The sequence below is a fragment of the Odocoileus virginianus genome, chromosome 1, assembly GCF_023699985.2.
Source record: "Odocoileus virginianus isolate 20LAN1187 ecotype Illinois chromosome 1, Ovbor_1.2, whole genome shotgun sequence".
In the NCBI taxonomy this organism is placed as follows: Eukaryota; Metazoa; Chordata; class Mammalia; order Artiodactyla; family Cervidae; genus Odocoileus; species Odocoileus virginianus.
The window spans coordinates 85,019,810-85,031,437 of NC_069674.1; the positions used below are offsets into that span (position 1 = coordinate 85,019,810).

General features: G+C 37.1%; 1 non-coding gene across 1 annotated transcript; it reads right to left on the reverse strand.

Moving 5' to 3' along the window:
• Positions 1-6,997: 6,997 nt before the first annotated feature.
• TRNAG-CCC (transfer RNA glycine (anticodon CCC)) lies at positions 6,998-7,070 on the reverse strand. The gene has a single exon. It is a non-coding gene; the product is annotated as a tRNA-Gly (tRNA).
• Positions 7,071-11,628: the final 4,558 nt, after the last annotated feature.

Here is an 11,628-nt window from a genome sequence, read left to right on the forward strand (position 1 = left end):
AAAAGCTCTATATTATCATATTTGCATGTTCATACACTTATTCATGTTCACATACTTTTTATACTAATGGTTTGAAAGCTCTATCATATAACTAAAGAAAAAAACTACACTTCTAACATAATTTCAAAATATTTAAAACCTGCCCTGCTTTTAATAACTTTTATTGTTTTTAACATGTGACATTTTATCCCCATTAGCAATAACAGATGTATAATGCATTAAAAAGGAAAATCCTGCACATGTGTTGAAATAGAGGACTTTAGTGAAAGGAAAGCATGTGCTTTGATTTATATTAGTCAAAATTTAGATACTGTACTTGGTGCTATTTCAGGAAATGAAAAGGTGAGGAAAGAGTTATATACCAGTAAACCAGAGAAAAAGTCTCCATAGAAACCAAAACAATTTTGGTGGGAGCTACTTAAGCTAATCAATACCTAGAATATGACCCTATTAGCCTCTAAAGAGCCAACTCTTAGAAAACAAAACCCAGTCCATTGATTTATGCATGTTACATTGCACTTATTGATACAATTCTTCTTCTCATTTAACTGTTAAAAATTAACCAGTCATCAAGACTGAAAATTTGGGTGAATTTTAAAGAGAAAAGACTGCCCAAAATGACCCTGTTTGCTTACTCTTTCCCATCTCCATTATCTTCACTGCTAGTCAAAAGGAACACACAGAGAAAATTGAAAATGAGTGATAAATCCAATTTGGTTTGTTTGGCTGTTTTTTTTTTTTTTTTTTTTGGCCTCAGCTTTCATGAACACCTTTTTTCCTGTGTCTTGCTCAACTAAATTATTGACCCCACTCCCGCTCCATTGCAGCCAGTGCTAGGAGAGGAACCACAAGGCCCACTAAGACAGGAGTCAGTTAACTGAACAACTACTGTGCACTAGAGGTTCACATAAGCTGTGTCATCCAGTCCTTACAAAATACTACAATGAATACTTATATATACACTTTACAATTTAGGAGACGGTTTCAAATTAGTTAAAATATCTTGTCCAAGCTTAAATTTAACAATGTAGCCAGATATAGACCCAGTTGCCTCCTTCTGTAGAGTTAAAGGGTGACAAAGGGTGACAAATGTTGCCATAGTGTAGCTCCGTGCATTTGTCAATTAGCTGGAGGCTTGCATATATTCCTTGCAAAGACAGCCCAACATTGTTTAGGTGTTCATCTCAGTAAGGCACTTTTTAAAGCATAAACCGAAGGACTCCTATAAGAGTTTCTGTTAGTTCCTATGGTTTTGATTTATACCATCTTTAAAATAATACACTTGTTGCTACTGGGAGGATTTCTATTTCATGCCATCTGGATATGTTCTGATACTGTCATTTTCTATATTATTACTTTATGTTCATAGCATGTGAAAGAAATAATTCCTTGCATCTAAATTGGGCTATTTTCTAAATGATTCAGAAATACATGTCTCAGTGTGTGTGTGTGTGTGTGCGCGTGTGTGAGAGAGAGAGACATATATTATAGCTTCCTACTGCCAGATGCTATAATAAAAAGGATATCACCTCAAGAAACCATGTAATCTTTGGTATTTCTATCAGGCCATGCATTTCATTAGAGTCTCTGTTTTATAATTAATCATAATGTATTCTGTCAGCTAAAGACCCTATATGATATTTATCACATTTATGATGCCTGGATCAGCAAAATAAAAGTGGGGGAGAAAAATGTATAACTATTAGATATATCTGTCCTGTGTTTTGGTCAAGTCCATCCTACTAGTCAAATGGGATATAACTATACTTGGGCTACTGCTTAAAGTTACTTTCGGGTTTTTTTTTTTTCTTTTTACTCACTTTATTTTCCTGCTCTTTAACAAAATTAAAATTAAACTGAGATGAACTTCTAAATGTGAGATGTTAACATTAAAACAGAGAAAAATTTGTTTCTAGGATGTTTATTTTATTATCTCAAAAAAACAAAACAAAACACAACTTCTGGACCCAACTGGTTGGAGCAAGGCTAGTAGAGGAAATAATAGAGTTATAATGTCACAGCCAAAGAACCCAAAACAATGTCAAAAGCAGCACTGAGATCAGAGATGCTATGAGTCTTAGCTTCAAAAGGAAAAATGTAGACAAACTTCAAGGAAACATCTTTTATGAGAAAAGAGTGCTACTCAGACTAACCTTAGCTATGAATCTGAAGGCGGCTGGAAACTTTTCATGGAGGCTTACCATAAATTTATTACCAAATGGATCAAGTGACAAAAGTGAATACAATTCTCAGATTTATGGCATTTAATTCAGAAATAAAGGTCCTCTTGAAATAATATTCCAACCATTGGGAGAATTTCCAAGTCAGAGATATGATTTATAACATTTTCTTCATCAGCTTAAAGTATAATGCTATTATTATGTCTCTGATTTTGTGGATGTTCTTTAGAGTACTTCAGTCTTTCATAAATCTGATGTTTTTCCTTCATACTCTGGTTTTCTATGATTTAGTTGTAGTTGCCTTTTAATGCTCATGTATCATTAGCAATTGACTTTCAATGTATTGTACTGTATTACAGTTGTACTATTTGCTCATTTATCATTCATGTCACAGAATAAGTGGCTTTATGTAACAAAGTCATCATCATAATAATTATTATAGATCTCTCCTGCTTCCTTTCCCCCTCTCTTCTCCTCATAGTCTTTTTTTCCATTAATGCTGTCACTCTCTGTTTGTTGGATTAAATGACTATATTTCATACAGTAACATATAAAAGTTTCTTTTTAAGATCCTTTTGTAAAATGCATGCAAATTATATGTTTTCTACAGAAATTACAGAGAAAGAAAACAAAAAGATATATTTTTTTACAGTTTAGTGAAATTTTGGGGCTACCTAAATATCTCCTTAGGGGAAGAGGGGTTGACAAAATGATCAAGATGGTGAACAATTTCCTGACTCCCTTTCCCAAGTCAAATGTTCATGATTATTCTTACGTGTAGCCCTAAACAGAACATCCATATAAATGTCATAGTGAGGAGAGAGTGAAAAGTAGCGATAATGTAAGCTCAGTTTACATTTAAATTGAGCTGGATCAGATTGAGTTTTTTTTCTCCAATCAGCATCCAGTTCTCCTACTAACTTTCATTACCAATTCAACAAAAATCTATCAAATATTTATTGGATGCTTACCATGGACTTGGCTCTGTTCTCAACACAATTTTCTAGTTTAAGATATCTTGCCTATGAAGAGTTCATAGTGGAAGTGAGGGACATACACTTTACCAAACTGTGCATCCCATTCTGGATCAGATATGTGGGAGCATTAGAAATAGTAGCTATTGGGATGAATTAGAAGAAATATAGTTCATATATTATAAGTTCCATGTTATTATATACACAAATGGTCTCAAGTTGAGACTGCTGGAAAAAAAACAGTGTTGGCATAATGTGTGAAATAGCCCTTTACCTAGCATGCAGACTATGACTATGTCTAGATCTAAAGGAAGAAATTCTAAGCTCAGAGCCAGGTTGAAGCCAAAGATCATGACTGTTTCTGTCACTGCTTGATAAAAGGCCTAGTTATCTAACAATATCCATTCTCCTATCCTTCCTTTAACAGTAGTACCCAGGAAGACATGACTACACTTCACAGTTTCACTTGCAGTTAGTTATGGCTATGTGACTAAGATCTAGGAATGGAATGTTAGTAGAAGTTACAAATAATTTCGAGATGGGGCCATTAAAAGAGAAATATGTCTTCCCCTTGCTTTTCTCCTTGTCCATTGACTGGAATGCACAATGGAAACAAGATCTGCAGGAACTCTTTGGTCCATGAAATGAAAGGTCACATTTTGAGGATAGTAAAGTAAGAAGCTAAATCTCCAATTTGGCTGAGGTACTGAGCCACACCTGTAACATCTATCTAAAATCTTTATAAAACAAACTGTCTTATTTAATCCACTGTATTTTTGATCACTTGATTATAGTGCCATATTCCATTTAATATATCTCCTCCTCCCAGGTGCATTGGGACAGCTCCTGATACATAATAAGGTCTTATTAACATTGTGGAGTACCACGACGGGACAGAATGACCTTAGGTTCCACAGAAGGTATTTAAACCTAAAGCCAGAGTAGATAGGCAGAGGCCAAACTGAAATTGTTCTGAGCATATTAGCTTGACATGAGGGAGGAAGTGCTGCAAAATATGCCTTTTCCCAATTCCAGTTTAAAACATACCTCAATTTTGCATACTCTAGCCTCATCTCAGAAGGCGTGTGTGCTTAGTAACTCAGTCATGTCCCAGCTGTTTGCAACCCCATGGGAGCCCACCTGGCTTCTCTGTCTATGGGATTTCCCAGGCAAGAATACTGGAGTGGTTTGCCATTTCCTTTTCCAGGGGATCTGCCCAACCCAGGGATCGAACTCACTATGTCTCCTGCATTGGCAGCCAGACTCTTTTCCACTGAGTCACCTGGGAAGCCCTTCAGGGCATAAAACAGTCTAACTATACAAAGTGAAAGAGGACGTGAAATGCGATAAAATAAAATCAGCTGTATATATAATAAAACAGAACTCACAGTTACTTTCATTCTATGACAGTATAAACAATCTAAATTTGAATGCAATAATAGTTTTCAAAAAACAGTTCAAATGTATCTAATCTAAATTCAAAAAATTTAATTATAAGAAATTTGGCATATTTTTAGTTCATCTGCAGCTATGACTTTCTCTTTGACAATATAGGGCTAATAGTACCAAAGTGCAAAAGTTATCATTTTTGATTGCTATTCCCTGGCCTCCTGCTAGGAATAAAAAAGCTTTCAGATTAAGTGGAAATCTTTCACTTAATATTTGTTTGGCTCAATGGTTTTCTTGAGAAAACCACTGGTAAGCTGTATTACCACATTTTAGTACCAAATTTCAGGGGGCACAATCTCAAAATAATTTCTCAATAACTTTCAATATATTGGCTAAGAAAGACAATATTTACTGAAGATAGCCAGAAGTATATGTAGCATTTACAGTGCCCCAAAGGATTAAACCATACAATCAGAAATATATCATTAGCTTTTGCAAAAATTACTTTTAGTAAATCACTTTTGCCACCATAACACCATAAAACCTATGTGAAATGCTATTTTTTTTAAAAAAGAAAGGACAGCTCTATGAAATTTGTTGAGTTTAATATACAGATGTTGTCAATGATATTGTCCTTTATGATACCCAATACTTTCTTCTCCAGTGAATTTAACTGGAAAAAACACCTTTCAGGTCACAGTACCAGGAATAGTTGGACTTCTGGACTCTGTGTGTGTGTGTCTGTGTTTCTTCATGGACTCTGTAAACCTACAATTGTTTGTGATACCTGGTCACATTGTATACTAGTCTTAGAGCCAACTGTCTAATCCTCCATTAAAAATACCATAGAATAGAAAGATAGCTAGCTTCCTCAAGTCCCAGGCCTCTTAAATATAAGCTATAAATGCTCAAAAAAAAAAATAGGATATGAAATATACATTCTGCTGCTAACTTCACTAAGTTTTCTTTTATATACCTTGTTTTCTTTTTTTTTTTCTTTGATTCATTTATCTTATTTTAACATATTTCATCTTGCTCATTTTTTGAAATATGTCATTTACCTCAAATATTTTTCTGGAATTAGGTGTATATTTATAAGTACATAATATGGCAGAAAGTGAAGAGGAACTAAAAACCCTCTTGATGAAAGTGAAAGAGGAGAGTGAAAAGGCTGGCTTAAAACAACATTCAGAAAATTAAGATCATGGCATCTGGTCCCATCATTTCATGGCAGATAGATGGGGAAACAGTGGGAACAGTGGCTGACTTTATTTTTTGGGGGCTCCAAAATCACTACAGATGGTGATTGCAGCCATGAAATTAAAAGACACTTACTCCTTGGAAGGAAAGTTATGACCAACCTAGATAGCATATTAAAAAGCAGAGACATTACTTTGCCAACAAAGGTCCGTCTAGTCAAGGCTATGGTGTTTCCAATGGTCATATATGGATGTGAGAGTTGGACTGTAAAGAAAGCTGAGCACTGAAGAAATGATGCTTTTGAACTGTGGTGTTGGAGAAGACTCTTGAGAGTCCCTTGGACTGCAAGGAGATCCAATCAGTCCATCCTAAAGGAGATCAGTCCTGGGTGTTCATTGGAAGGACTGATGCTCAAGCTGAAACTCAAATACTTTGGCCACCTCATGCGAAGAGTTGACTCATTGGAAAAGACCCTGATGCTGGGAGGGATTGGGGGCAGGAGGAGAAGGGGATGACAGAGGTTGAGATGACTGGATGGCATCACTGACTTGATGGATGTGAGTTTGGGTAAACTCCGAGAGTTGGTGATGGACAGGGAGGTCTGGCGTGCTGTGATTCATGGGGTCGCAAAGAGTTGGACATGACTGAGCCGAACTGAACTAAATATGTTTATAACAAGTTCTCCTTTAAGAATTTTTTGTTTAGTTTAGCACTTTTGTTGTCTTTTTTATAACAATTATGTTCAAATTGCTGGGTTTCCTTATATCACTGTTCATCACAGTTTTTGTGTCATTCTCAGCAAGCAAAGGGTATACTTGACCTTTGGGTGTTGTTAAGAAGACAAAATGCTGTTTTCTGAGTGCTTCCACACATGTTTTTGTGTGTAAATGTGACTTTCACAAAGTATGAACTTCTTGGACTACAATATACTTTTTGCATGTGTTCTTATGGAGAAGACCTAAGTAGTCCAATTTTTACTCCTATGTAAGGTAATCCATGTTCTCTGCCTGGATGCCTACAGGATGGTTTCTGTATCTTCAATATTTAAAATTTGTCTAAGAACATTTCTGGGTATGAACCCATTTTCATTCACTTTGCCTGGAATATGGCTTGCCATTCCAGTCTATGAATTCTGTTAATTTGTTTTCCTACTCTAGAGAATTATTTTCTTTACATCTTTTATTATTTTTTATTTGACTGTGCTGGGTCTTAGTTGTGGCATGCAAACTCTTAGTGGAGGCATCTGGGATCCAGTTCCCTGACCAGGGATCGAACCCAGGCCCCCTGCATTGGGAGTGCAGAGTCTTAGCCACTGTACCACCAGGGAGATCCCTATGTGTTTTATTATTGATTATTACTTCTTCTCAATTTGTTGTAGCACCTTCTTAGGAGAATAAATTATGTCTAATTTCACAAATATTATACCCTTCCCATCAATCTCTATACCCCTTCTCTGATTTATTTTTTTTCTCCAGCACAGTGATCACCATCTCCCCCTCAGTCCTCACCTCTTCCTCACACACACTTACTTTCATAGTGATCTCCTTCAGTTATATACTTCAAAAGGCTACCTATATGCTGATACATTTGTCTCTATCACAGACCTCTCTCAGGAAGTGCAGACTCACACGTCCAAATGCCTGCCCAGTAGTTCCACCTGGATTTCTAACATCTCAAATTCAACAGGTCTGAAATTGAACTCTGTATCTCCCTGTAAATGTGCTCCACCACAACCTTCTCCATCTCAGTGAGGGCCTACTCTCCCTTTTGCTCAAATAAAAAGCCTTAGAATCATTCTTGATTTCACTCCCACACACCTCATATCTTTAATGAATCCTGTTAGCTCTACCTTCTAAATATATCTGGAACCTGACCACTTTTCTTCCCCCAGTTTAACCTCCACTGCTACCATCCCAGTTTAGGTCACAGTCATCTCTCACTAGATTTTTATAATAGCCTCTTTACTAGTCTCTCTTCCCAAAGAGAATTCCATTCGCCACTGACCTTGCCACATTACTGGGTCAGCACCGTTTCTGCTACACAGAGATGTTGTCAGGTGAATACTTCTGAGTTCTGACACGTATGGTGGAGTCACGTTTTCATATCATAACCAGAATGGATCACTCCTGAAATGGTTGTGCCATCCTACAGAATCAAGAAAAGGACAGGGTTGACAATTCAGTAGTCAGAGAACTAAGAACCCTTCCTATTCTAACTGTCACAACCTCAGATCGGGTACTTTCCTTAGTACTTCCTCCCATGTACACATACCTCCGGCTCTTTGAAATTATATAGCTGTAGGCATTCCTTCTCTTTCAGCTCAGGGTCGACTGCTTCAGTTTCTTAAAGAAAAAAAAAAAATGGAGAATTTACAGATAATTTTTGCTTTATTATATTTTTTCCCTCCAAACCAAATTTGTACATGTCCTGCTGGTGCTCCTTTACAAAATAACACATTGTCCTAACTATTAGCTACAGCATTTGGTGAGCAAGACCAGATATGTTTATTGAATAATTTTAGAATCAAGTTAGTAGTGATATTTGATTAAATATTTGTGGGAGGGAACAGTCTCCAAATTAATATTCTTAAAGTGTTTTTAATCTCTTGATTTTTGCTCCATTTCACTGTCATTCAAATATATTGACTAAAATGTACAGTTAGTGTAACACTGTGAATTGATAAATTTCCACAGGACTGAAAAAGGTCAGTTTTCATTCCAATCCCAAAGAAAGGCAATGACAAAGGATGTTCAAACTACCACACAATCGCACTTATCTCACACACTAGGAAAGTAATGCTCAAAATTCTCCAAGTGAAGCTTTAACAGTATGTGAACCAAGAACTTCCAGATGTTTAAGCTGGATTTGGAAAAGGCAGAGGAACCAGAGATCAAATTGCCAGCATCTACTGGACCAGAGAAAAAGCAAAAGAGTTTCAGAAAAACATCTACTTCTGCTTTATTGACTACACTAAAGCCTTTGATTGTGTGAATTACAACAAACTGTGGAAAATTCTTCAAGATGTGGGAATACCAGACCATCTTATCTGCCTCCTGAGAAATCTGTATGCAGGTCAAAAAGCAACAGTTAGAGCCAGACATGGAACAACATACTGATTCCAAATTGGGAAAGAAGTACGTCAAGACTGTATATTGTCATCTTGCTTATTTAACTTATATGCAGAGTACATCATGCAAAATGCCAGACTGGATGAAGCACAAGCTGGACTCAAGACTGCCGGGAAAATTATCAATAACCTCAGATATGCAGATGTCACCACCCTAATGGCAGAAAGTGAAGAGGAACTGAAGAGCCTCTTGATCAAAGTGAAAGAGGAGAGTGAAAACACTGGCTTAAAACTCAACATTCAAAAAACTAAGATCATGGCATCTGGTCCCAGCACTTCATGGCAAATAGATGGGGAAACAATGGAAACAGTGACAGACTTTTTCTTGGACTCCAGAATCACTGCAGATGGTGACTGCAGCCATGAAATTAAAAGACACTTGCTCCTTGGAAGAAAAGCTATGACTAACCTAGACAGAATATTAAAAAGCAGAGACATTACTTTACCAATAAAGGTCCATATAGTCAAAGCTGTGATTTTTCTAGTAGTCATGTATAGATGTAAGAGTTGGACCATAAAGAAAGCTGAGCACTGAAGAATTGATGCTTTTTTTTTCTTTATTTTTATTAGTTGGAGGCTAATTACTTTACAATATTGTAGTGGTTTTTGCCATACATTGACATGAATCAGCCATGGATTTACATGTGTTCCCCATCCTGAACCCCCCTCCCACCTCCCTCTCCTTCCCATCCCTCTGGGTCATCCCAGTGCACCAGCCCCGAGCTTCAGTGTAAACATCTTTGTCTTTCTCTTCAGTGCATTTTTTAAAATTGTTTTTAATATTTATTTATTTATTTATTTATTTATTTATTTAATTTTTGACTGAAGTGGGTCTTAACTGTGGGATCTTTTGTTTTGATGCAAGGGGTTCTCTCTAGGCGCCCCAGGACATGTAGGTGCCTAGTTCCCTTACCAGTGATGGAACCTGTCCCCTGTATTGGAAGGCAGACTCCCAGGCACTGGACCACCAGGGAAGTCCTTTTTTACTGTGTTATTAATAATTGTTTCTCCTCAGACCCAAACACTAGTCTGTGAAATTAACATTGTCATTAAGGCTGCTGCTAACCATTACTAGAAATTTCTGTTTTCTTAGTCATTACATACATTTCCTATTCCCTGGAAATGTTTCTACTCTTGAATACAACCATATTTAAATGGACTGATTATCTGTAACTAAAACAAAGAGATCATGGACTACTGTTTGCTCTTCACACATATTTGACAGTGAAGTAGAAGAGTTTAAGGCTCTGAGACCTCTAATAAACATAAGACCTTGACAGAGAAGGAGGTGATGAGTCAAGGCCTTTAGGCTCTGGTTTCCCCACTATCTCATTGTGTTCTAGCTAGTTAGTTAGATGGAGTAGAATCCAAAAGACAGACGTGGATAGCTTCAGTCACACTGCATAACAGGCATGGAATGCTGGGGCAAGTCCATGGTGTTAGGCCAAGGCCCACACTTGGAAAAATTGCCAAAGCCTTAGTACCACAACTTTCCTTTTTTCACAATTTTCTCTCGTCTCATTCTGTCCTGTCCAGGATGTCCAGTGTCCTTCTGCTACCCTGAACCTCGCCCTTCTTGAGAAAAACATCATACAATATAATTCACTCGAAAGTGTTAGTGATCTAATGAGTTAGCTCACTTTGGGGACTTTGCCAATTAAAAGAGGAGCCTGGAGAGGACAATGCCAGGCCCCAATTTAACGAGTTACCGCTGATAGATTTAAAGCGTGACTATGGGAAACAGAAGGTAGTTTTTGGAGGGCACTCCTTCTGGCCCCCTACAAACCACTTCACTGCCTATTTTACTCATTTTTGGCACAAAAATTTAGGCCCACAGTTGGCCACAAGTGGTTTCCAGAACGAGAAGGAAATTCCTTCTCATCACTTAGGAAAATGCTTTCAGGTTCCAGATACTGTTGAATCTTAGAGTTATAAGCAGTCACAGAGAAAAGTTTCTCATCTATGATACTGACTAGTCAGACTAATTTCTAACATCCTTTACACATTTTTCAATTTTTTCAAATTATCTATCCAATTACTTCATTTCACAGATGAGGAAACCGATGCCTCCAAATCTCCCTAAATCCAGTCATTTTCCCTCAATATCCTGTCCACATCCCCCCAGGTACTACAATGATGTAAGTTCTTATAATAAAATAATGTATTTACACTAGGTAAATTGTGGGTTGATGCAGAAACTTTCTAAATCTAATAACATGACAGTCTATTTCATTCCTGGCATTGTCTACAGCCTGACATTTAAAATATACATTTGACCATATCCTTTTGGGGCTTAACGTTCTTCAGTTTTCTGGGTTGCATTCAGAATAAAATCCAAATTCCTTAGCATGGCAACAATGTTGCTGTGATCTCAACTTTGTATCATTTCTGACTGCTTCCCCACTGTCCTACCTCCAACCATACACAACTCTTTCCATGTCCCTGAAAGGGCCATGCATGCGCATGCCTACACGCTCTGCGCATGCCACTGTGCCTTTCCCTTTACCCGTTCTGCTCCCTTGGTTTGCCCCCAGTCATCCTTCAAGACTAAAGCTAAAATAAAGTGCATTTCAGGAAAAGTGTAATATATGCTTGCTGTATTACTTATGAATACCCAATGCTGCTAAAAAGAATAACAGAAACAAGAAGAACTGATAATATTAAGTATGGAAATAAGTAACCTGAGAGACTTCTTAGACATCACTAAAGTATGTTGGAAGGGCCAGAAAGACTGTTTAAGCATCAGATTGTCATGAAG